The sequence below is a fragment of the Felis catus genome, chromosome F1 (genome assembly GCF_018350175.1).
Source record: "Felis catus isolate Fca126 chromosome F1, F.catus_Fca126_mat1.0, whole genome shotgun sequence".
Lineage (NCBI taxonomy): Eukaryota > Metazoa > Chordata > Mammalia > Carnivora > Felidae > Felis > Felis catus.
Window position 1 is genome coordinate 1,757,952 of NC_058384.1, and position 27,381 is coordinate 1,785,332.

Here is a 27,381-nt window from a genome sequence, read left to right on the forward strand (position 1 = left end):
ACTGAGATACACAAATAAAATGTAAAGATGATCCTAATTTCATATTATGTACTAGGTTCATCTTTTAAATATTCTATAATACTAGTGGGGAAAAAAGGGCTGATTTGAATTTTATTACTTCATACCATATCTTATTTTTAAAAAATCAAGTACCAAGAGTGGGTAACAGAAGAAAACAGGTACGTTATGTTAGGCACCAATTAAAACGACTCAATCTCCACGTCCAAGACTTAGCTGATGCTTAAAGCGGAGACCAGTGGAGGTGCTCCCAGTGGCTCAGCCAACCTTACCCTTAACAAAAGTACTGCCCGTTCTACCAATTTTAGCCTCAAAGATTTTAAACAGTTATCAGTGTGGGTTCTTGGCCAATATCCTCAAAAACAAGTCACTCTCAGACCCTCCCCTCTTACTCACACCTCTGCCCCGTCCCTCAATAGCCTGTGTTTTACTCTTATCATGTGACGTGATGACAGAAGATCAGGGGAGACCCACTGGGGTGACAGCACTGAGCGACACGGTTGCTTCAGAACAGCGAGGTCATCACTATGTCTACCTTTCCATCAGAGAAACTTTACAAAAACGAACTCATAACTAGTTCTGGGAATAAAAACAAGTTAGTTACAAAAAGTGTGAGTTATTTCTAAATGCCTAATTAAAGAGCACCTGTCAGCTCAAAAGTTGAAATCTCTTCATGGCTCACAGCAGAAATACTTGCCAAGTGACAGCATTTACAGGGCCCTGCACAAAGATTATGTGAAACAAGCTTAGGCAAAGTGCCCCTTACAGCATACAATCCAAGACACAAATCTACCATTAATCGTAAATAACAAATCTGTAAATTAATACATAACAGTATTTTCCCATTCTCAAAAATTAGTATTTCGGGACATATGTTTCCTAAGGTTCAAAATACACTATCTCCTCCAGAAATCCCAGCGGGATCATATAAGCCAAAGCAATAAACCCCCATTTGTTGTATATTAAATCATTCCATGCCTAAAAAAAGTGTTTGTTTGTTTTTGAGTTTATTTATTTTGAGATACATAGTGAGCAGGGGAGGGGCAGAGAAGGAGAGAGAGAATCCCAAGCCAGGCTCTGTGCTGACAGCAAGGATCAAACTCACAAACCGTGGATCATGACCTGACCCAGAATTAAGAGTTGGACCCTCATTCGACTAAACCACCCAGGCGTTCCCCCCACCCCAATTTTTTTAATATACATAGGAAATCTAAAAGCAAGAGATGCCCCCACTTTTACCTCCATTTTCCTTCCCCACTGCTCTAGAATGGGTTTCTGGAGACATTCCAAATACTGAAGCACACAGTTGACCAAACAGCTTTGACTAATCCTTGATTAACCGAGACACATACAAACTACTTAGCAATCAAATGTCTGATCACCTCCATTTCCCTGGAAAAGCTACAACCACAGAAACAAAGCCAGATGGACACAGCCAGGTAGCCAAGGACAAAAATGCAAAAATTAGTTGACTAGTTTCCTAATGAAGATGAAAGGAAATCTTCAAAATGAGAAGTCAAAAATATAAATCCAGCTCTAGACGAAGCCAAGAAGCACCAAGAGAGGCCAAGATTAAAGAGAAGAAAAAGGAGCGGGTAACAGGAACATGGCCATGTGGCAAAGCTGTAAGGGACAGGTTATGCCCAAATAACCCTGTCGTCCTGGAAGCCACCGGGCGCTCAGGGAAGCCACGGCAAGGCCCGGACAAGAAGGGATGGCGCTGACCGCTGGAATTCTTAGTGACAAACGCAAACCAAATCTTTCCAGTTCCATTCCACAGCATCGGAGGGCCTGTCCTCACTGGACAGACGTCTCTGCCATTATAAACATCCCTTGGTCTGTGCCCCAGTTCCAGGTAAGGGGCTCCTAAAAGCCCTGGGATCTCCTGGGCGACAGACATGCCTCTGGTATGCTAATAGTGGCTCCATGCTTCAAGATGGAGGCTGGCTGCCAGAAATACCCAGCCTGCTTAGAGGGTTGAAATTTTCAGTTCCACCCCAGCCCCCACTTCCGGGGAAGGTAGAAGGGCCAGAGACTGACTTCACTCACCAGTGGGCAATCATGTCATCACTCACGCCTACATAACGAAGCCTCTATAAACACACCCAGACAAGCTTTACCCCGAGGTGCTGGGAGGGTGGCAAGCCGGCAGAGGGCACGGGAGCCCTGTGCCTGCCCCAGAGTGTGCACTATGCAGTTTTTCCACCTGACCGCTCCTAAATTATATCCTTTATTTAAAACAAAACAAAGAATAGTAATAGTAAGCCGAGCAGTTTTCTGACTTCTAGGAATTATTCTAGCAAATTACTGAACTTGAAGGGAGGTGGTGGGAATAGCAGAATCTGTGGTCAGCTAGGCGTTAAATGTGCAGGCAGCCCAAGGAGCCCACTGGCTGCTGGTCCCTGAAGTGGGGCCAGTCCTGGGGGACCGAGCCCTTAACTATGGCACCTGCGCTAACTCCAGAGGGTGTCAGAAGTGAACTGAACAGGGACGCCCAGCTGGTGCTGGAAAATGGAACTGGCGGTTGGTTGATGCAAGAAGAAAACCACACAGACACCAGCTCCGATTAAAGGTGAGCATAAAATAGGCCAGTGGTACCCAGTTTTGGATTTCATGAACCCACAGACTTCAAAAATAGACTGGATGGATCTACAATCAGCTGACAAAATTTTGGTCTACTTTCCAGGGAGGAGATGGGGGGTGGGGGGAGGGAGGAAACATCACAGCAACTTATTAAAATGAGAATATTCTGGAACTTAAAAATCTCAAAATAAAAATCATGTAATGTAATAATGCAAATGTAATAACTCGCTTTCTATACAATTCTCTAGAACACAGTCTATTTTTTCCCCATTTCTCCCTGGTCCAGTGAAATACTTAAAAGGGTCTGCTTTCAAGTAGGACTGGCCTCAGTCACAAAAGAACTGCCTATACGTGGGTGTATATATGAGCAATGGAGAATTGACAGAAACAGCTTACAGATTTTTCTGATAGATTTCTAGCTTTCTCTAGGATTTTAGCTGAGAAAACGAGTAAACTTACAAATTGCTGAAATTATATACATATGTGTGGTTTTTCAGGGAAAAGTGAAAGATTTAAGTACCAAAGCTACTGAAGAGTCAAAAAAAAAAAAAATTAAGAAGATGAAGATCTAAACAAAAGCAAAGCAAAAGAGACAAAAATTTTATGACCCTTCTAATACCATTCTATCTGTGTTATACTAAGCCTCTAAAATAAACACCTAGTCGAAGTCAACATTCTGAGTCAGTAAAGGAACTGCACATAAGATTAATATTAATATTAATTTTTTACTAAGCTACAGTTTTGTGAAGATCAAGCACTAAATTAGTTATAAATAAAAATTTCAGGGGCACCTGGGTGGCTCAGTGGGTTAAGTGTCCTACTTCAGCTCAGGTCATGATCTCACAGTTCATAGGTATGAGCCCCAGGTCGGGCTCTGTGCTGACAGCTCGGAGCCTGGACCTTACTCCGAGTTCTGTGTCTCCCTCTCTCACTCTCTCTCAAAAATAAATAAACATTAAAATTTTTTTTAAATTTCATTTTATGACCAAATGCATTAGGAAGATATTTCATCTTCCTAATATTAATTTTGGTATTTTAAAAACCATGGTATAAAAACCATGACACTACATTACAATTTTGTGGCTTCACCAGGTAATTCATTTCTGATTACAGCCGAATTTCTGGGACGAAACTACATGATGGTAGAGAAGGCATGCCAAATTCTATTCTCATAGGTCCCAGGGTTTAAACAGCAGACTAAGGATTGCTGGGTTACTCTCCTACACACCACTTACTGAGGTTGCAATAAAGCCCAATTTTTGAAAACAGCAACTTCTCAAAGACACCACTCGTTAGTCATTAACTTGTCAATAAAGCATGACTATGACAGTGCCTCGCACACAGTAGGCGCTCTTTGAGTGCCTCATCAGTGCAGTTTTACCCAACAAAATCCTACTCCTCAAGGCCTGAATCAAGTATCATCCCTTCTGAGAAGTGTTTCTGGGGTCCCGCTGAGTTGCCGTAGCATTCGGTGATCTTTCAACGAGGACGACTCTCTGAGATGTTTGAGCCACAAGAGGGGGCCGGGATTTTACTTGAGGCCTTTAAGCAGAACATGACTTCCGTTTTTAAAAGCGGACCAGAGCTACTGTGTCAAGAAAGAGTTCAGGAAGGTGACAGGAACTCAAGCCGCTCAGGCTGGCATGAAGACCAGTGCGGGCCATGCGCGTGGGGAGGCATGGGGAGGGCAGCACGTGAACCCAGGCCGGAAGCGCACCAGACGAGTCTGCTGCTAGGAGACGGCGGGAGGGGGGGGGGGGGGACAAGCAGAGGCAGGAAGAGATAATGGACAATACCCAGCATTTTACAGATAAGGAGTATGGGGTGCAACGCCATGTGCATATCACTATTGAAAGTCATGGTCCCAATTCACTTATTTATTTTTACACACATATAAATGTGCCTTCCGCACCCCTGAAATCCCCAATGTGCAACACAGAGCCTAACCCGTGGTTAGGCTACACTATACAACCTCTACTATACAACTAACCTCTTAGAGAAAGAGAATTAGCACCTGGTCTGTTGTGATACTGAGTCATTCCATGAACTAAAATGACAGTAATTCAGAAGATAAAATATTAAAACAGAAATTACACCAAAAGTTGCAAATTTTTAAGACAGGATTTCCCATCTTCTGCTCTGATGTCAATATTTTTGCTCAAGCCTGCAATTCTATAACATGTCAAGCATTAAAGAGGCTGAAAGCAAAACAATGTTAGATTTCAATTCAATTCCACAAACACCGTTCACGCCTATATTGCACAGCTCCTCGGGCACAGTAAAACGGAACTAGGCCACCTCAGTTATAAAAGATTATGCACTCCGGCTGGAAGAACACCTGTGTGATGTTAAGCACCAGCAGATCACGAGAGTGCTTTTTCTCTTGGCTCCCCACTCCAGGATCCAGCAGCCCTGCAAACCCATGGGTCATTCCAGAATCCTCCCTACCCTCATCCGCCCAGGCACTCAACTCGGCAGCAAGGCCTACCAATTCTACTTCCTAATGAACTTCTAAATTCTTTAGCTCCCTTTGCTCACAGTGCTCAGAAGCTCTGGGCCCTCCCCAGTTTCTCAGCAGTCTCCTAACTGGTATTTCTGACTGCATCTTACTCCCTCCTCCAACGCTTCTGCAGGGGCATTTTGCTAAGTGAAGCCTGATCGTGTCACTCTTCAGGTTAAGACATTCCAAAGACTCATTTCAGGACAGACTCTGGCTTCCTAACATGGCAGACAAGGCCCACGGTGATTTGACCTCTGTGTTCCTCAACATCCTTTCTTTGTTTCAAATATGTATTGATGGCACCTGGGTGGCTCAGTCGGTTAAGCATCCGACTCTTGATTTCAGCTCAGGTCATGATCTCAAGGTTTGTGAGTTTGAGCCCCACATCTGGCTCTGCTGACAGTGCAGAGCCTGCTTCAGATCCTGTCTCCCTCTTTCTCTGCCCCTCTCCCGCTCACACACACACACTCTCTCTCTCTTAAAAATAAACATTTTAAAAAATAAAAATTAAAAAATATGTAAAGTAAAATTAAAAATGTTTAAACACACATAGGTATTAGGCATGTAAAATGTGCCAGGCACCACTCCACCACCCTAGTGCTGGGGACACATCTGTGTTCACAACAGTCCACCCCCAACAGCACAGTGACCATGATGCCATCCTTGTCCATATATCCACACCCTGCACCTGCCTGTCCCGTTACCTACCTGCACATTGCCTCTTCCCAAATGCCTTCTGCTGCCTAGTACTCAGCTGGCCCCCCAATTTTAGACACAAGTGTTACATCCTCTTGAAAGTTTTTCCTGCCCCCCCACCCCCACAAAAGGAGTTCACCCATTCTGTTCTCACAACCCACTATGTGCACCACCTCTCCACCAACATCGTACTAAACCCCTGAAGGGCAAGCACTGTATCTTTTCACCTCTCCTAGTTAAGATCCGTTAAAAATAGTGACTTGAAAAGTAGTGACAGACAGTAATTGAAAAAAGTAAAAAAAAAAAAAAAAAAAAAAAAAAAAAAAAAGTAAGTTTTGGTAAGAACCCCGAAGTATGCGAGGGAAAGCCCCCTTTTTTTTACTTTCAATACCCATATGGACAACCTACCAAGCCCTCTGCTTTCTGGCTGTAAAACCTATCATCAGCACTCAAAAGCCAGAGCCGGGAGGCTCCCCACACCCCACTCTCTTCTCCCAGCAGTTGCCTTGTGTCCTGATCAAGAGTCAGCTGTGTTTGTGCCCAAATGTAGCCATTCCGACTGTATTTGTCTCGCAATTGTGCAACTGATTAAGCTGCCACTGTGCGAGTACATAGAAATCCTACCAAATTAGGTTGAGCATTTCGGAAAGTCTCTGTCAAGGTCTGAATCACTCAACAGCTGTGAGGCACGATATCAAGGGCGGAGGGCTCACCCGGGTCTGGCAGGGTTCACATTCAGAACACTTCACCTGCGCCCCAGTTCTCTCCCACCTTCCAGAAACCAAAGCTGAAACGCATGATACAACACGGGTGTGCCTTAGGAAAAAAAAATAATGTAGAATTCTCACCACCAGACCAACATGAAAAGCTTAAGAGAAAAAGGGTACAGAATTAACACGTACGTTATAAGGTAGACTAAGACGTTTAAAGGCACGTATCATTTTTAAGGACACCACACTTCAACTAGTTCGGTTACCCAACCATTACCATTACCACCAGGGCAGGTCACCCTGGGCTTGAGAGCTTAGGGCACAGTTAGGAAATGCTAAATAAGCTTTTCTCCTTCACGAAAAACTTGCTAAGATTCAGGGGGAGAGCTGCCTGCTAGTAACAGTCAAGTGCCGCTGTCATAGCTGTGACACTGAGGGACACATGAGAGATGTCAATGCCACTGACAGAGACAAAATAAAGGCAGCAATCCGTTTTCTGCAAGGCAAGAAAACCGTCTGGGAGGCAGCGGATCCAAGTACGTAGAAAGGCAAACCCTCCCGAGAAGACCACACAGTTGTACACCTTTCTAAGAAATGCCAAGGTTAAAAAAGCAAGTAAAAACACCAGTGTGTCACTACTAAACTCTTTGTCCCACAGCACGCGAGAAGCACACGTGCAATCTGGCATAATAACTGACCCAGTCACCGACCAGTACATCTAAGGCAAGATAGCATGTGTTAGAAAATGTTTGAGCAAATCTGTTGGGTATTCCTGTAGGCTGAAAAAAAATCTCTTAAAATAGGGAGAAATCATTAGGTTGGGTAAAATGTAGAAGTACCTGAAAGGGGGCACTTACTTCTACATGTGGTCATGCGTTTTCAGGAGTAACGAGGATGGTCTTTATAGCCACCTTTATGTACTACCTGGCTTCCACCATGAACGCCTCCTACTTGAATTAAGTACAAAAAAGAGCTCGACTCCATCCACAGCGTCCCTGGAGAGGGAGGAGTGACAGAGCAAATGAAAAGGCACAATCGTGGTGTTCTCGAGAACACAAGAACGGGAGTTTGTGGGGAGAGAAGAAAAGGGGGTCATGCGGGGCAGGAAGCAGCAGGAGCAGTGAGGTGATGGGGACCTCTCAAGGGCCACCCAGACTGGGCACGGATGGAAGCAGATCTGGCCTCACCACAAAAGAGCACAGGGAAACTCAAGCCCGCCCCTCCCCCCCATCCCCGCCTCTTCTGGGGCACCCAAGAAGACTAGGTAACAAAAGTAAAGCAAATGTTTTGTTTTCTTTTTTTATCGTGGGGCGGGGAGAAGCAGAGAGAGAGAGAAAGAGAAAGAGAGAGAAAGAGAAAGAGAGAGAAAGAGAGAAAGAGAATCCCAAGCAGGCTCTCAAGCCCAACATGAGGCTCGATCCCACGACCCTGAGATTATGACTTGAGCAAAATCAAGAATCAGACACTTAACTGACCGAGCCACCCAGGTGTCCCAAGCAAATGTTACTTTTATAAAAATATTAAAACCAACTGCATCAGAAGACTGCACTCTACAACTATCCATGGACGAACTTATTTTCAGAGCCTATGTTTTAACATATGACTTCACTGCATGCACAAAAATCCTAACAGAATGAAGGAAAATATATTAACGGGTTACTCTCCATAGTACCTTGTACAGACAGACACACCCCCTCTAAAAGTCATAGTATGGGACGCCTGGGTGGCTCAGCCAGTTGAGTGTCCAACTTCAGCTGAGGTCACGTTCTCATGGCTTGTGAGTTCGAGCCCCGCACAGAGCCCGCCTGGGATCCTCTGTCCCCCTGGCTCTCTACCCCTCCCCTGCTTGCACTCTGTCAAAAATAAATAAAACTTCTAAAAAAATAAAAATAAAAAATAATAAAAGTCATAGTCATAAGAATCCAAATCTCTTTACGTTATCAAAGACCTAAAACCCAGAAACACTTCAGTGACACAGGTATTTAATTACTGAGCCAGTGTTGTGAAGAAAACGATGCTAACAAAAATACAAATATATGAATACAGCACTAAGTGCCACACACTATTCTACGTACTTTGCCTTTATTAATCCATTTATTTGCCAACCTTCTTTGGTAGGTATTTGTCAATATCCCCATTGTACAGACAGGAAATTGAGACAGAAAGGGCGTTCAGAGCTGCCAGTCTGCTTCAGAGTACGGGCTCATGGCCACTCTACCTGAATAACAGAGTCTTTCCATTCTATTAGTCGCACAAAACTACCTCTTCAAAGTTTTCTACTGTCTCCACATTATATTTTATGTAATGTTTTATTTGAAGCTAGGGGAAGGGAATCCACATACAACTGACCCTTGAACACAGGGGCTTCAATTGTGTGGGGATTTTCTGATACATGACGATCCATCCTGTAAACATATTTTCTCTTCCTTATGATTTCCCTAACATTTCCTTCTCTCTAGCCTACTTAGTGGTAAGAATAAAGCATATAATACATATATAACATATAAAATATGTACTAATCAACTGTTCATGTTATTTGTCAGGTTTCCCAGTCAACAGGAGGCTATAATAGTAGTAAAGGGTTTTGGAGTCAGAAGTTATACGCGGATTTTTGACTACACGAGGAGGGTTCGGTGCCCCTAACCCCTGTGCTGTTCAAGGTCAACTGTATATACAACGGAATATTACTGAGTCTTAAAAAGGAATGAAATCTTGACACGCACTACAACATGGATGAACCTTGAAGACGTCATGCTGAGTGAAATAAGTGAGACCCAAAAGTACAAATACTGTGTGACTCCATTTACGCAAGGCACCGGAAGTCAAATTCACAGAAAGGAGAACAGTGGCTGCTGCCAGGGGCTGAAGGGAGGGACGGATGAGGACTGATTATTCAATGCGCCAAAGTTCAGTCTGGGATGATAACCAAGTTCTGGAAACAGGTGGCAGTGACGGGTACATAATAATATGAATATACTTAAGGCCACTGAACACACACCTAAAAATTACAAAAATAGTAAATTTAGTTATATATATTTTACCACAATGAAAACTATATACATAATAGTTTTAAATATTTTTAAAATGTAAGAAAGTATTTCTGTCCAGCAAAGAATAAAACTATGTTCACCTCACTTGCATTTGGTTAAAGGTTGTATTAACACAAGTTTAAAAAACTTAATTTTACTAAAGAAAACGGATGACATCTTACAGAACTAATCTAACTTGTTATAATAAAAACTTTAAGGTTTGTTATGTTCCTTTGTTTGAGATACTCCACTGCTCTGACTTGTTTCTAAGACATCTCTTTGGGTTGTTACTGACAAGCCACTTCTTCCTTCTTCTAAACTTTGGCTGTAAAATCTCACTCCCATGTATTTCTGGCCCCCGCAAGGACTAGAAAGAGGGTTCCCAATGATCCCTACCCTCCTGGTACTCACACCATCGTGTAATCTTCTCCCACCGCACGTGGGCAGGATCCAGCGACCTGCTTCCATTCTACGGCAGAAGTTATGGAATATCATTCCCAAGATCAATTTACAAAGACAGTGGCTTCCGCTTGAGGAAAAGGCCCACGTGACAAGGCCACCTGGCAGGAAGGAACTGACCCCCGCCTCAGTCCAACAGCCCACAAGCAACTGAATCCAACCAATAACTCTGTGAAGGGGCCTCGAAGCAGGTCCTCCGGCGGTGACTTTGGCTGGGACTGTAGCCTTGGCCAGCATCTCAACAGCACTTGCTGAGAAAGCCGTACTCAGATTCCCGATCCACAGAAACTGTGTGATAACAAATGTGTATTGTTTTAAGTCATTATGTTTTGCTGTAGTTTTACTGTATGGCCATGAATTACTTCACCACCTGGACCGATACCCTCTCGTCTGTCCCTAAGACCTTAAACTTTTCCCCCCATTATATTAGTTCCAGGTGTACTGACAATGATTCAATATGTGTGTATATTGTGAAAATGATGACAATACATCTAGTCAACATTCATCATCCTACACAGTTAAAAATATTTTTTCTTGTGATGAGAACTCTTAAGAACTTAACAAATATAGGGGCGCCTGGGTGGCTCAGTCGGTTGAGTGTCCGACTTCAGCTCAGGTCACGATCTCGCGGTCCGCGGGTTCGAGCCCCGCGTCGGGCTCTGGGCTGATGGCTCAGAGCCTGGAGCCTGCTTCCGATTCTGTGTCTCCCTCTCTCTCTGCCCCTCCCCCGTTCGTGCTGTGTCTCTCTCTGTCTCAAAAATAAATAAATGTTAAAAAAAATTTTTTTTTAAAGAACTTAACAAATACACAATACAGCACTGTAATGAGACTCCTTGGGGATCTCACACTCCATACACCCCATGGCACTTCGCACGTGACACACACACAGGGTGCATATTCTCTAGGCAGGCACCCACCTTTATGAATTGAACTTGCAGTTTCAAAGATCGATTTCCAAGATACCAGCGAACCTAAAACCTCATTAATAGCATGAGAGCTGACAAAAAGTATATACATTTAGAAACAGTCACAGAAGGGGGAAATATGTGGAAACACTTCCCTGGGCAACACATACCTCCGCTATCCTGGCAAATCCTCCCGTTAACGAGAAATTTTTCTCAGAACCACTGATCAGAGATGATTTCACCTGTTTCCCGAGGGGTTTGGCCTCACATTATTTTCACCAGGTTATAGGGCAAAAAACAGCCACCGTACTTCCAAGCACTGCCTGAGTTAAAAACATCAAAGGGGCGCCCCGCTGCCTCAGTTAGTAGAATGTGTGACTCTTGATTTCAGGGTTGTGAGTTCGAGCCCCATTTTGGGTGTAGAGATTACCTAAAAAAAATAAAATCTAAAAAACTTTTATAAAGACCATATACAGATGATTTTAGCTATAAAGACATCAGACAGGACCAAGTTAGGACTGACTTAGAAGTAAAAACAGGTGTGGGGCAGGGGAGGCTGGGGTTTCACTTATATCCTTCATATTCTCACTTTGGTAGGTTATTAACCTCCTGAGGTAATAATTCAGTGAACACGTGTGACAACAAACCAAAAGACAAGTGCCACATGCGATCAAGAGAGAAAAACTGAAGAATGCTGTAGGATCTCAACCTTCCCCCCCAAAAAAGTCTGTGCCAGGAGGGTCTGCTTCTGGCCCAAGCAGTGGCCTCATGGGCTTTTTTCCAAATGAGCCTCCTATAGATAAAACTCTAAACTCTCGGTAAAATGTACAGAACGACAATCTGAAAGTGCTGAAGAATGACTGGAAAGCAATCAGCTCTGGTAAAAACAAACAATACAGGAAGAGATCCCTGATTTTACAGCTTCAGCCCAAGGACAGGCCCAAAGTCTGTTAGGCAGAACAGCCCTAACAGAAAACCCTGTGTTTCTAGCTTCAAGAACCAACAGATAGTGCTGAGGGCAATGCAAGGTGCTGGAAAATTGGGAGGATAACTGTAGGGGAACAAAGAGGGGGTGCACAGTCTAACTCTCTTGGCGACCCCTAAAATGATGCACGTGCGGGAACTTTCTGAGCAACCTCTCCAAGGCTAAAAGACCAACTAAAACACGAGTGGCTGCCCGCCTGCTCTAACAAGGTCACCACCAGTCCGCAGATCACTGTAAGGGAAGTCACAGGCTCCAGAGTACATCACCGACCAGGCCCCTAACTCAATGAAGTACTGAGCAGCCTCAGAGGAGAGACAGAGACCAGAGCCTCGCCACAAGATGAAGGTGAGCAGCGTTGGACTGAAGGCGGCTACTATCTCCATGTTCAAGGATAGAACTGAAATGAGAAGACAGGAAAGAACAGGTGAGAAATTTTTAAATACCAAATGAAATCTCTATTATTGAAAATATGTCGTTTTCCTTACTATTGAAGATTAAAACTCTCTGGATGGGCCTAACAGAATGGAGATGGCAGATGAAAGAATTGGTGAACTTTACCAAGTATCAATAGAAATTACCCAATCTAAAGATGAGAGGAAAAAAAAGACTGGGGAAAAGATGAACCTTTAGGGTGGTACCAGCAGGTCTAACATACGTGCAAGAAGAGTCTGGAACCAAAACAAAAACAAGTGTAAAAGACGTGGGAATAACCACAGGCAGGCATATGGTAGCCCAAGATAAAGAGAAATGCTTGAAACACCAGAAAAAAATGAAACATTACATATAATTCAGATGACCATGGACTTTTCTTCAGAAACAATTGGGACCAGAGGACAGAAAAACGTGAATGTCAATCCAGACCTCGTGCCACCAAAAAAATTAATTCAAGATATATCATCGACTCAAACAAGCTCAACGTAGAAAGGTTTTAGACGGAAACAGAGTGTCCAGTGAACAGGGGACAGGCGAAGTTTCAGCAAAAACCATGGAAGAAAAAAGTCGGCAAGTTAAAATTTACTCCCATCCAAACACACACCTTTAAGAAAATGCACATGTATGAACACTAACTAGATCTCAGTAAAGCTATCACAGAAAGAAAGGAAGGAGGGAGGAAAGCAAGGCTCAGAGGAGGAAAAATCAGCAAAACATAAACCTGACGTGTATCCAGGTTCTATTTTTAAAACTCCTGCAACTAAACACAGATCCTCCACCCACTTATGACCGGATGAGGTTATTACGTCTTGATAATGATATTTTTTAAGTCAAAATGCACCTAGCACACTTAGCCTACGGAACATCCCACGTGGCCCCGCCCACCGCGCACGTGCTCAGAACACTGACACTAGCCTACGGGTGGGCCAAATCCTCCAACACAAAGCCTCTTTTACAACAAAGCGTCGAGTAAAACTCACGTAGTTTACTGAACGCCGTACAAAAAGTGAGGCCCAGCACGGCTGTGTGGATACAGCATGGCTGCGTCCATCGTTTGCCCCCCGACGGTGTAGCTGCAGGGGAGCTCCAGGCCCAGCAGCCCTGCACACCGCCGGCCTGGGAAAAGATCAAGATTCAAAGCTGCAAGTAAGGTTTCGGGCCACTGTAAAGCCAGAAAGTCCTCGGCTGAACCACTGGAAGTCAGAAACCGTCTGCAATTCAAGGACAGATAACCCATCGAATATTGGGCAAATAACTGGAACAGATAGAACATGATATATAAATGTGATAAACATGATATAAACATGATATATAAATGGTCAGGAAATCCACAAAAAAGGGCTAAACATCATTAGTCCTCAGGGAAACACAAATGGAAATCACAATGAGATACCACCGCCCACCCACCCGAATAGCTACGATGCGGCCCGACCGTGGCCTTCACACACGAATGCCTCGGGAGCTCCGAAAGGCCGTGTGGCACCTGCTCACAGAGCTCAACATGTGTCTACCCTCTGACCCTTCAATCCCAATGCTAGGTGACGCCAAGACCCGGAAAGTGCCCGGATATCCCGCAACAGGAAAACGGTAACTGTGGTGCGTTCACACAATGCTGTGTCACCGAGCAGGAAAGGCTGATACCTGCAACAACGCAGGTGAATGGCACACGCATCCGCTGTGAAGGAAGACTTACACACGGGGACGCATTTTGTGACTGCTAACAAATGACGCTCTGGAACGGGAAACGCTCGTCGATAGCAGAAATAAACGGTTACCTGTTTATTTCTGCACAGAACAGCGGTTACCTGTGCAGGAGAGGGACGAGAGTGGGGATGACATGGGAAGGGACCTCAAGGAACCTTGCCTTCTGCCTCCCAGCATGTTCTGCATCTGTCAAAACTCTCCCAACAGTTTTGCCACAAGAGGAAGAAAAACTATTACTGGACCCTGGTTAATGATACACATACTGAAGTCCTTGAACAGTGCGCTAGCAACTAGTGACATACATCTAAATAAGCAATTTATACACACACATATAAATGGATAGATATGTGATAAATACAGGAAAAGATGAATGGACAGACAGGTGGCTGCTGGAGACAGGAGGCTGGGAGGGGTGAGGTATGGCGGGGGTCAAAAGGTACAGCCTTGCAGTTATAAAGAAGTCCCAGCATGACAAATATAGTTAATAACAATGTATTGTGCACCTGAATGTGAGCAAGACAGGAGATCTTAAAGTTCTCACCACAAGAAAAAATATTTATAACTGTGCATAGTGACAGATGTTAACTAGACTTCCTATGGTGATCATCTCACAGTATAAACATCCATCAAATCATTATATGCTGTTCACATGAAACCAGTATGTCAACTGTATCTCAATTAAAGAAGAAAAAAGATATAACCACACGTAATTTTTCTTCACATTTGTGCCAAAATCCAGTAAGCATATACATTTCATACTGCTGAAATTAAAATCCGGAACAATGTTAAAAAAAACATTAACGGAATCTGGATTGTGGGTGTACTTATTTTCACTGAACAATTCTTTCAACTGTTTCGTACGTTTGAAATTTCTCACGACAAACTTTTGGGTAAGGGGGTTAACCCAGGGCTCATGCCTGTGCAGCATTCTCTGTAAAGGAGCTAATTATGCACACACTTCACACCCATAATGACAATTATATGACACGGTACGTTTTAAAATCTTTGTTAACATAAAGAAAAGACAAAAGACTGGCATGCTTTATTTCCCCATATCCATTCAAATAAGAATTCTAAAAGTTTTAAACGGGATCAGTTTAGAAACAATGTGTAGATGAAAATAGTCTGGCAGCAGTATAATGACTGGTCCCCTCCCCTGTTCTCACTACACACACACACACACACACACACACACACACACACACACACACACACCCGTAGAGACAGTTTCAGCAGTAGCTGTAAGCACCACACAGGTATTTACAGCCCATACTTCTCTCCTCAGCTCCAAACCCACATGGGCGACTGCCTAGTATGTCCCGAACAAACCTCAGAACACCCCCTCTTTGCTTTCCCCACCCTAAGTGCTCCTCCCTCTATTTCCATCCCCGCTGTCGGACACCGAAGACCCCCTGCAGTCTGGCCCCAGCTAGACAGAGCAGGGCTGCTCCGACTGCCATTTCTGCATTGGCCAGCGCCACCCAAGTGTCTCTCCTGGCCCCTCCTCCTTCGGCCAGGCAGCCACGGAGTTGGCGCATCCTTGTCTCCTGCTGCTGCGGGGCTCCATGTCTGCCTCCCCGCCCAGCATCAGCACGCCCTGGACAAGGACAGGCCTCCAAACATTACCTGCAAGATGGAACGTGCCACTTTGCTCCCTAGGAGACTTTAGTTAAGAGTATTTTAAGCAGGACTTTTACAAAAGAGGTCCACATTTCTGCTGGTTTAACTAATGTCACTTTCAGGTAAACTGTTAAAGACGGTTTATTCACATAACCACACCACTTCTGTAATTAAGACCAGATGACACTGAGACCTTAGATTTCCTCATTACAGAACTACCGCTAAGTATACGTGTTACCAAAACCATCGCTACACAAACCATATCGTTCTTCCTCACAGAGCCCGCAGTTAACAAGGCTTCCGATTTCCTTCCGAAATCGTAACATCAGTGGCAAACTGTAGGGAGCGGGTGTCTTCAGATGCACAGAGCATGGGTGTGAACCTCGCTGCCAGCTCTGAGGACTCCATTCACACAACTGTGGACCCAAACACGTTATTTAGCCTCTCAGAGCCTCCGCCTCCACATTTCTAAAGTGAAATCATAGTAGTACCCACCTCGTAGAACGGTTCTGAGAATGAAACCATGTGCGTCAAGCACTTCAAGGGCCTGGCACACGGGGAATACTCCGTAACACCATCCGTTACTAGAACTGCAGCAACGGCACTGTGGCAAAGGAAGATAGCAACTCAACGGGGTTCCAGAATCACAGGTGAGCACAACACGACCAGACTACCACCGTGCACCCTTCACATGTGACGTGCTGACAATGTGAAGACCCACCGCGTGCGTGGAGCCGTCCTCCGACAGGTGCAAAATCGGGACTTCCCACTCTGCCGGTGTGGGCGTGCGTGAACGGAGCCTGGCCAACTTCCTACCATCTGTGATCACCGGGGCCTTCCTTGTCTCTGCTCATCCCGGGGCTGCTGTTTTATGGGCAGCTACCAAGGCTGGGTGGCCAGTTATAGGGCTGGGACTTCACAATGGCCCTGAAGCGTCGCACCCTTGTTTCTATTTACGTGATCGGCCACCGTGTGTGACTCAGCAAGGGTTATGGGTGCTCTGGGTCCTAAGAAGGTGCTTTTTGTTAATGTTTAATGTTTGAATTAAAAGCCAACTCAAAACTAGACGTATGTCCACATGACACCGTAGTACCTCAGATACTTGGTCAAACTAAATGGATCACGACCTGATGCTGCTCCTGCTGGCAGATGGCCTCCTGAGCCTGCTTGTCTCATCATCCTAAGGAAACCCTCAATTTTCCCAGAGTACTTCTTGAACATTCATATGCGCCAGCTGCCAACTCCTGCTCAAAACTATTTCCTATGTTGCGAAATTCTGGCCTGAATCCTGGCCTGTCCTCTGCAGCTGGGAAAGCATGTCCTCACCGCTTTCCCGTGTAAGGCTCCTGCATACACACCAGGAGTCCGGGCCCTAAATGCGACGCACCAGACCACTCGGCACAGTTAGCTAGATCAGGCAAGGTCGGCACGCTTCAGTTCTGCGAACCGGACCACGGGACCGCACACAGCAGGAATAACAGAAACGGCTATCCGAGGATTATGTGAGATGGCACACGGCGGACCTCCAATAACCTACACCGGTCTGCGAGCCCTGGAGAACCCACGGCAAACACATTTCTTGCAAGTTTCATGTTTGTTTCATATTAAAACTTAATGAGTATTCTGCAATTCACTCCATTATCCAACCTGTTTTATTTTAATATGACGCTCCCCCAAAAGCCTCTCGATAGAACTGACCCTCCAGGTAAGTATGCCACATTCATCTCGCATACCACGGCCTGTCCCGCAAGGGTAGGAGAGCGCCCGCACAGAAGTCATGGGACTGTCACTGACAACAGAGTATCATGACGGAAGCAAAGAGGGATTCAGGAGTCACTAGCATGATGTTTCGTTCACACACTTCAGCGGCGTGTTGAGAGGAATTACAGCACCGCAGGATCTAAGAGAATCACCGGCCATAATCTGAACAACAGCGGCCCACTTGTACCACAGGTCTTCGGCCCGATACGAACTGCATGCCGTTCAAGAGATTTTGGCACGTTTTGTCCTGTGCTTCCACAAAATGTTGAAACGAGGTGGAATGGTAGCTATTACGTGTTTAAAAAGAAGGTGCTGGACAAAAAGGCCTCAGTGCTGTGCTTTTCTGATACTACTGGCAAAGCGGAGTTATATTACAATCAGTGGTTTCTTTTTTTATAATTTTACAGTGTTTATTTTTGAGAGAGAAACAGAGAGACAGAACACAAGTGAGGGAGGGGCAGACACAGAGGAAGACACAGAATCCGAAGCAGGCTCCAGGCTGTCAGCACAGAGCCCGATGTGGGGCTCGAATTCACGAACCGTGAGATCACTACCTGAGCTGACGTCGGCCGCTTAACCGACTGAGCCCCTCAGGCACCCCAACAGTCAATGGTTTCTTTGCAGGCAAGACTGTTTACTGGCACCTGCCAAAGTGGTAACCGAGTTATGCACCTTGCCTGGTATCAGCCGTAAAAATTCTCTTTGGTCTACATTAAGAAGCTGAAAGGAGTATGTGCACAATAAAAGTTCAGGTGAGACAGGGGCGCCTGGGCAGACTCTTGATTTCAGCTCAGGTCATGATCTCATGGTTCAGGAGATTGAGCCCCATGCTGGGCTCTGAGCTGACAGTGAGAAGCCTGCTTGGGATTCTCTCTTCCTCTCTCTCTCTCTGTCCTTCCCCTGCCCACTTGCTCACTCTCAAATAAGTAAACATTAAAAAAAAAAAAAAAAGTACAGGTAAGGCTAGGAATAGAAAGATGATTCTGTCATCTTGAGAACCAAACACACTGCTTCTCTGGCATCTTGACCTGAGCCAAAATCAAGAGTCAGAGGCTCCACTGACTGAGCCCCCAGGCGCCCCCTCACCGAAGACACTTTCAAGCACAGCACAGAATCTGTTTCTGGGATTTCTTCAATGAAATCCCATCATCACAATCTACTAAACCTCGTCATGCCCACGGAGGCACCAGTCTCTCTTTTCCCCGTTCCGTTCAGCATGCTATTTACTGCTGGCCGTGCGGAAGCGGAAAGCCTTCCTCGTCTCATCATCTCGTTAGTGGTTACCGCTCAGTCTCCTCTCCCCGTTCACATCCACTGGGCCACCCCTCCAGCAGGCCTGCAGGGGCCACAGCAGTCAGTCTAGGAATAATCCTACCACCGATGATTCCCACTGTGTTACAACGATTCTTTGACCCGAAGGGGTGGCAGGGCAGCGGGGTGTCCTGGCAGCACCTCTATCCACAATGTTAATACGTGAAGCATAGTCAAGTGTTTGCCGAATGTCAAATGAGCAAATGAATTTACCACGCCCACGTGAAACACTGGACAACCACTATTTTAATCTTTTCAGACTTTACAAAATTAGAGATCAACTTTCACAGAAATAACCTACAACTCCATATTTGAAATCAAGGGAAAATGCACTATCCAAACATCCAGAATTGATACAATTTAAGAAAAACAGGCATATAGAAAACTCAACATTTACAGTATCAGGTCTATGCCACTGAAGCTTGGGAGCAACTCACTCTTAAAACTACACTAATCATGGCACAAAGATTTCTACTCATCAGATCACAACGAGTCACATCTTGACACGAGTAGGTGGCCGATCTTACTTCACTCCCAGCAAAATTAGGGGAAGGTACTCCCAGCTCCCCAACAGTCTCCGAATCATGAAACGTGCTCTGTCATGACAAATGGGTACCTAAAATACCACACACTACCCAGAACATTCTAATGTATGATGTTTCTGCCACGTTCTCATCTGTTAGCTTAATCTTTTCCATGTGTGGCAGCTGACTACCAACTGGCACAGGTCCCAAACCCTGATCTTATTCCTCTGTCATTCACAGCATCTCCAAGCACAGCTGTGGGATTTTCATAGTACATCTAAAAATATAAAGTTCAAACATTCAATGAATTTCATCTAGCATTTAGGAATATCACTGAACCTAATTCACGTTAAAGTAATTTAGCAGAAGGCAGCATTCAAAATGATGCATAATCCAATTCATAAAAAATAAAAATGTTTTGGGCTGTATTTTAATTTTAGAAGTGTCCTCTTTTTTCTTCAAGATACGTAATGCCTGCATCTAACTGCACTTAGAGTAATTGTTTTATTATTATTTCCCTTTTGGCTAAAAATTTAGAAACTATAGCTTCCTCAGTATCCTGATATAATTCTCGGCCCTCCCAGGACTGTAACAGAGAAACCGGCTTACTTCGTCTTTGCTCCAATGACCTCATAAGCCACTTAAACTGCAAAAGGTTCGTGTCACCTTTTAATACTGTTATTCTGCAAGTCCCATCGCTAGTGAGACAGACAGATGGCTCCATCTCACAGGAAGTACTCCTTATTGAAAAACCCAATACTCAGATACTTTTCTCCCCTCAGTGACCATCACCACAGGGACTTACACTTAGGTGGAACCCAGCAAACCTGTCCGACTGGTCCCTCGACCAGTCAGCCCCCGGGCTGGATCAGCAGGGGGTCCAGGGGGGCTCAGGGGCACTTCAGCTCTCTCTGGGCTATGATTTCCTGATCTCTATAACAAAAGGACTCCTGAAGTCACCCAAGTCGTATCACAAAATAGGAGGACCACACACAGCCCTAGTGATGCTGTCCATACAGCTGCAGACTAAGACGGGGCCGGGAGGGGGCAGATCTGGCTTCAGATGAAGCTTTTTCAAAAAGTTCAACTATTTAAATTTATCAAGTAGCACTCAAATTCTACTACAAGAACAAAGACTACACATAGTCTTGTCCAATTATTAAGCCTGAAATGAGTGATTTAGCCTATTATGCCACTCTAAATTAGTTACAACAATTTCCAGGAAATTTAACTCACTTGGTCTAGGATTAGGGTTAAAAACTGGATCTACTAGACAGACAGCCGTTTCTCTTCAAAAGCACTAAATAAAAACACAGGCAGGTGATCCAGATGCAACCCGGTGGCAAAGGGTTTCTCTCGCAGCCGGCAGCTGGCAGGCAACTCCTCACACAGCTGCCACCTAAGACTGGACTCGCTCTACATGTTCTCATGAGAATGAAACACCTGACCGGTGAGAGGAACACGGCACATCAGGTGAACAAGCGCCGTCGCTGGCAGCTGGTGTGGCACCCTTTCCGTCATTTCAATGAGCACCTGGGGCACAAGACTCACGGGAACCTCCCCCCACCTTCCGCATCTCCCCTGCTTTCTCCCTCTTAAAGAAGACCAGAGCAGCTCTCCAGTCACACCCGGGACACCACCCCTGCCCACAGCAACCACTCGTGTGTGCTTCTGGTCCGCAAAAGAGCAAAGATGCTCCCAGGGACGCGTGACAGTGTGAATCTTTACCCGGAGAGACTCTGTTTTGTAAAGGTAGTGCCCCGGGACCAGCTTAACCCTGAAACCCAGCCCGCCACCCAAGCTGGAGGACGCTATACAGAATAATCTGTCTTCGTCCAACAGGTCAAGGACCTGTTCCATGTTAGGAGACATGTGACAAGGAAACCCCGCATGCCATCTGGGCGGACCCCTTTGCTACACTAAATCTGAACACATTTTCATAAACGACTCATAAGGCCTACAAGGTATGGTCTAAGATCATAGTCTGTGGCAACCCAGATCTAAAGTTAAGCTGTTTAACTTTTTTTTTAAATCTTTTTAATCGGTGGCATAAAGAGTTTCCCTCTATTTGATGTTTTTTACAAGTACGGTATCAGCATTATCTAGTTCTATGCTTCCAAATGACCTTAACCTTCACAAACCTCTGCAAGGTCAGTGTCTTGATGGCTTTTTAAAGACACGGTAGCAGCTGCGAAGGACTGAGGGAACCTACCACAGAGCGTGCAGCTGGACCCAAACCCCTCACACAGAGTTTACTACAGCCACATTCCAGGCAGGGCAGTTAAGAGAGAAGGAAGGTGTTTACCTTACAAGAGCATTCCTGTGCTCTACTCCCCAAATACTGAAACTTTATTTTTAATGATTAATCATTTAAAGAGAGAATATAAAATATACCATCTCCTGCTGCCGTCTAAGAAAAACCTACACAAAAGCACACAGGGAACAAGTGAGAAGGGAGGAGGGAAGGAAGAAGAGGAAGAAGAAAGGGAGAAAGAAAAAGGGAAAAAAGAAAGACAGTCAGAAGGTGTATCCATAACAAAAGGCACTAAAAGTCCTACATCAGCAGGGGCTTCAACGGGAGAAGGGAGGCCTCACCAAGACCATCAGGTGTAATAAGGTACTTGTCTCATTAGAGAAGATACAGTCTTTGGTAAATTTTCAAAACCAACAAAAGTAAACAAACATACACGTTTTCAGAGCCAATGGCACTCACTCGTGGGCACACAAAGTATAACTTTCAAACCAAAGGGGAAAAGTCCACCTATCCAGTGGAAGGCGGGAAGAGTAGAGAGGGGTGAAAAAGAATAAAAGCAAAGTAAATTAAAGACAAAGGCTGGAAAAGCAATCTTAATACCCAATAAAATATAAAGCAAAATACAGAGGCATGGCAGTTAACAGAATAAAAAGATAACTGACAGAAAACTACCATCTTAACTGTGATAATAACGTTTGATTCAAGCAAAAATCAGTGGATGCCAAACACTGAGATGGAGATGCTGCCCATTCGTTCCATCTCAAGGCATCACCCCACAGACTACTTAATGATAACAGAGCATCACGGAGGCCTTTGTAACAAAGAGACGTGATGCACGCGCACCATGTCAACAAAATGATCAAACCTAACATCCCAGAACTGGAGAAAAAGGTCATCACGGGTTTCCACGTGACAGGCTGGAAAGAACACAACGTCGCTATGTAATATTCCTGCCTCAAATGTTTAGCCCACATACACTCAAGCAGAAACAATCGAACATATCCAAAATAATGAGCATTTAACAAAGCTACTGGCCAGGATTCCTCAAAATGGCAATGGCAAGAAAGGGGGAGGAAAGGCTGAAGAATGGTTTTCAGAATCTAGATTAAAGGAAACCAAAGAGACCGGATGAGCAGATGTAACCAGTGAATGGACGGAGGGGAAGAGCAGTAATGAACGTCGCTGGTAAACTTAAGAAAATCTGGGTGAAGACGGTACATCAGACATCACGCATCAGCGTTAAACACCTACAGCGGGACGACTTCGCTGTGTGACAGAAGCAAGTGCCTGTGCTGTCACATTGGTGGGGCTGCGTGCAGCTCTCAAAGGCTGTACCCAACACACAAATATACAAGGGGAGTATACCTGGGGAGTAGAGCACAGGAATGCTCTTGTAAGGTAAGCAGATATGAAAAAGTATTAACTGGTGAATCTATGTAACAAGTACATTAATTTTCTTGGTAACATTCTTGTAACTTTGAAGTCTTTCCCAAAAAAGTAAATTCAGAGGAATGTCAAAATAAATAAAGAGGTTACACACTGATGAAAACAGGAGAGTAACATCTATTTACCATGAACAAATTCACTTTAAACAACATGCCTCGGGGCGCCTGGGTGGCGCAGTCGGTTAAGCGTCCAACTTCAGCCAGGTCACGATCTCGCGGTCCGTGAGTTCGAGCCCCGCGTCAGGCTCCGGGCTGATGGCTGGGAACCTGGAGCCTGTTTCCGATTCTGTGTCTCCCTCTCTCTCTGCCCCTCCCCCGTTCATGCTCTGTCTCTCTCTGTCCCAAAAATAAATAAAAAACGTTGAGAAAAAAAAAAAATTTTAAACAACATGCCTCAAAATATACCTAACAACTAACAAAACTGTAGAAAGAAAATCAACAATTATTCTTAATTTAACCTACTGCTCAGAACTGACAAATCAAGCAAGCAAAATATAAGCAAAAATATCAAAGTCCTGAACAACACAATTAGAAGGCTCAAACTGGAAGTACACAGAATGCCACTCCAAAGAGAAAATACATAGTTTCTCTAGCATATCTGAAACATTTATAAAAATAAACCATGTATTGGAAAAAAGGACACCTTGTTAAATGCCAAAGAGTCTATTTTATAGATTATGCCCTGATATAATACAATAAAATCAGAAATGTATAACAAAATAAGTATCAAAAAATTCCCAAATTTGGAAACCAGAAAGTATGATTACATAACCCTGAGGTTAAAGACAAAATCAATAAAAGTTAAGAAACATTTAGTAAACAGCTGTTAGAGCAAAGGCGGAACAGGCGGAACTGAAGAGGAAAATGTGTGGCTTTAAACACATTTATCAGAAAATAGAAAAGGTAAAAAATTTTAAATCAGAAGAGAAAACTCAAAGGAATAAAAAGGAAGGAAATCACAAGAAAGTTAGAAATCAATGCAAATTTAGACCAAAAGAACAAGTGAGGAAATCAACACCACCGAACCTGTTCCTGGTCGATGCTAATAAGCCAGACAACAGGCTGCTGAGAGTGATCAAGAAAAAGAGAAAGACGACCCAAGAGTAGGGAACTAACTGGATTTTCCTAACACAGGAATTTTAACTAAACACTACTGAATGCCTAATCTAAATAACTACCAAAATTGTCACAAGAAAATATAGAAAATTTGAATAGATTGAAAAGAAAAACAGATCGAAAAACACATCAGAAGATTAAAGAAACTGAAATGGCAATGTTCCTCTCACACTCACGCCCACCACATACACACCACAGACACATATCACACATACCACACATGCACCACTCACGCGCGCGCGCGCACACACACACACACACACACACACACACACACCAGACAACACCAACACAAACTCCTGAGACTATTTTTATTAGGTAAATTCTATCAAGTTTTACCTAATGAGGAAAGTATTCTTATCTTAAACAAGTGTGTTCAGAAAGTAAAGACCAAAGGCTGCCTAAATCATTTTATCAGGCTACCGTGATCTCGCTTCAAAAACCAGGTAAAGTTACAGGCTAATTCACTTACAAAAGTAGGCGTATAAATTACGGACCAAACAGATCCAATAGTGTACTTAAAAAAAAAAAAATAGGGGGCACATGGGTGGCTCAGTCGGTTGAGCGTCCGACTTCCGCTCAGGTCATGATTCACGGTCCATGAGTTTGAGCCCCGCGTCGGGCTCTGTGCTGACAGCTCAGAGCCTGGAGCCTGCTTCGGATTCTGTGTCTCCCTCTCTCTCTGACCCTCCCCCGTTCATGCTCTGTCTCTCTCTGTCTCAAAAATAAATAAACATTAAAAAAAATTAAAAAAAATAGATTATCCATATTAAAAGATAAAAAGAAAAAACATGTCTACCTCAATAGAAGCAGAAAATTTGAAGGAGTCTATTTAGTAATTTTAAAATCTTATCAAGCCAAGAACAGAGGAGAGTTTCCTCCTTTTGGTAAAGGTTATATACACCACAAAAGCCCACAACAAATACAGAGAAACTTCAGCCGAGCCCCTGCTTCCGGTGAGTCACAGAAGACTGTACTGGCCAACACGGAAAAAGGAAAGAGAGCTCACCTGAAGAGAGCAAGCTGGCACCATGGCCAGTGACACCCCCATCTAGCTAAAAGAACCGATGAAGTCCATTCCCCACCAGATCTGTACGTTTCATGCAATCTCAAACCTTAGTCAGCTTCCTCAAGAAGCTCAATAAATTAAGCTTTTTATGCAAAAATAATGCAACACCTAAATCAAGCTGAAAAAGAATAAACTTGCACAATCAGGCAGTGAGACATACTATTAAATTCTAGACGCAACAGTGAGAACAGCAAAGTATGAGCCCAGGCACAAGGGCCACACAGAAAAAATGGGAACTTTCTCTGTGACACAGAATGAAATGATGACTTAATAAAGGCTAAAAGGGCATCTCAAATCAATGGCCAAAAAATGGACTGTTTAATCAATGGTTCTTAACTGTCCAAAATGTGGACTCTACCTGAAAACAATCATTTTCCCTAAGAAAAATTAGGTAAATAATTTAACTAAGATTACATGTGGAACTGGGGCGCCTGGGTGGCGCAGTCGGTTAAGCGTCTGACTTCAGCCAGGTCACGATCTCGCGGTCCGTGAGTTCGAGCCCCGCGTCGGGCTCTGGGCTGATGGCTCGGAGCCTGGAGCCTGTTTCCGATTCTGTGTCTCCCTCTCTCTCTGCCCCTTGCCCGTTCATGCTCTGTCTCTCTCTGTCCCAAAAATAAGTAAACGTTGAAAAAAAAAAATTTTTTTTAAAAAAATAAAAAAAAAGATTACATGTGGAACTTTTTTTTTTTTTAACACTTATTTATTTTTGAGAGGCAGAGACTGAGCATGAGTGGGGAGGGGCAGAGAGAGAGGCAGACAGAATCCGAAGCAGGCTCTAGGCTCCAAGCTCTCAGCACAGAGCCTGACGTGGGGCTCAAACTCACGAACCACGAGGTCATGACCTGAGCCGAAGCTGGACGTTTAACCGACTGAGCCACCCAGGTGCCCTGATGCGGAACTTCTTGAAACCTCACAGGATTTTTTTTTTAACAACACATACAGTTCTTTACTAGAGTTCAAAGTACATGTTTATAAGCTAGGAAACTATTAAAGGGAACAACCCCTGAAATGACTTAAGATACCATAGCTTGCAGCTCCCATAAAATTATTTTTAATTATATAATACTCTAAATTAGAGAAAAGTGGACAAAGTACACCTTCAAATAGAGCCTTGCTTTTCTCTTTCTCCAAAATGCAGTTCTGTAAATCCTAAAGTTCGTCCCTAGTGCCATGAGTCACTCTCATTTTCAAAGACAACACTCAGCGCATATAAATCAAAAGGACTATGGAAAACTACATTAAGGATGACATTTGTATTTACCAAACGTAAAGTTTTAAAAAATCATAGCATCAGCCAATAAACAAAAACATAAAAATGAAATCACTCTAGGGGCGCCTGGGTGGCTCAGTCGGTCAAGCGTCCGACTTCGGCTCAGGTCATGATCTCACGGTCCGTGAGTTCGAGCCCTGCGTCGGGCTCTGTGCTGACAGCTTGGAGCCTGGAGCCTGTTTCGGATTCTGTGTCTCCCTCTCTCTGACCCTCCCCCGTTCATGCTCTGTCTCTCTCTGTCTCAAAAATAAATAAACATTAAAAAAAAAAATGAAATCACTTTATATAAAATTTCAACAACTTAAGTAGCATATGGCTATGGGACTGAATGGTCAAATTAAAAATTGTCAGTCACTTAGAATTATAAAGAAACAAGATTATGGTCAAACAGAAATGTGTCACATAAAACAAATGAAAATAACCACCAAAACGCCTTTCACATATCAGGTTGTAAGGGGTCAATGTTATTTTTTCAACTATAATTCAATGTAAAACTTTCTGTGAGAAAGTGCTGCTAGAAATTTCTGCTAGAAACTGCTAATAAGCAAAAAGTTGTGCGTATGCCAAAAAACTTTCAGTAACAGTACAACGTTATGAGTAAAATATTAAGTCATCCATCGCACTGAATAAACTCAGAATCCTAAGCAATTTTTAGTGGTGGACAATAAAAATAGGAATGCTTTGTCCCTTCATTGTGAAAACACCCAACTCTTAGGGGGCATTCCAGGCAAATTAAAGTCCAGACTCTTTTTACCATTTTTGGCCAATGAAGTTACTACTGTTCCTTTTTTCCTTCAGACCATGTCAGTGCCTTGGGAGAGAAGGGACAAATGGAGCCAGAGGGGAAATCAGAGCTTCCTACAAGCAGGAGCGTAAACAAGCTGGTGGGAAACACGCACTGGCTGCTACTGAACAAGGGAGAGCTACACACAGTTTACCCACTAGAAATACCACCAGTGTTTACAAATCCTACGTGTTAACATGCAACAC

The 27,381-nt window shown here is 44.0% G+C and overlaps 1 protein-coding gene across 9 annotated transcripts in view; it reads right to left on the reverse strand.

Moving 5' to 3' along the window:
• Positions 1–27,381, reverse strand: part of ENAH (ENAH actin regulator) — a 137,050-nt gene that overhangs the window by 68,849 nt on the left and 40,820 nt on the right. The window lies entirely within an intron of this gene.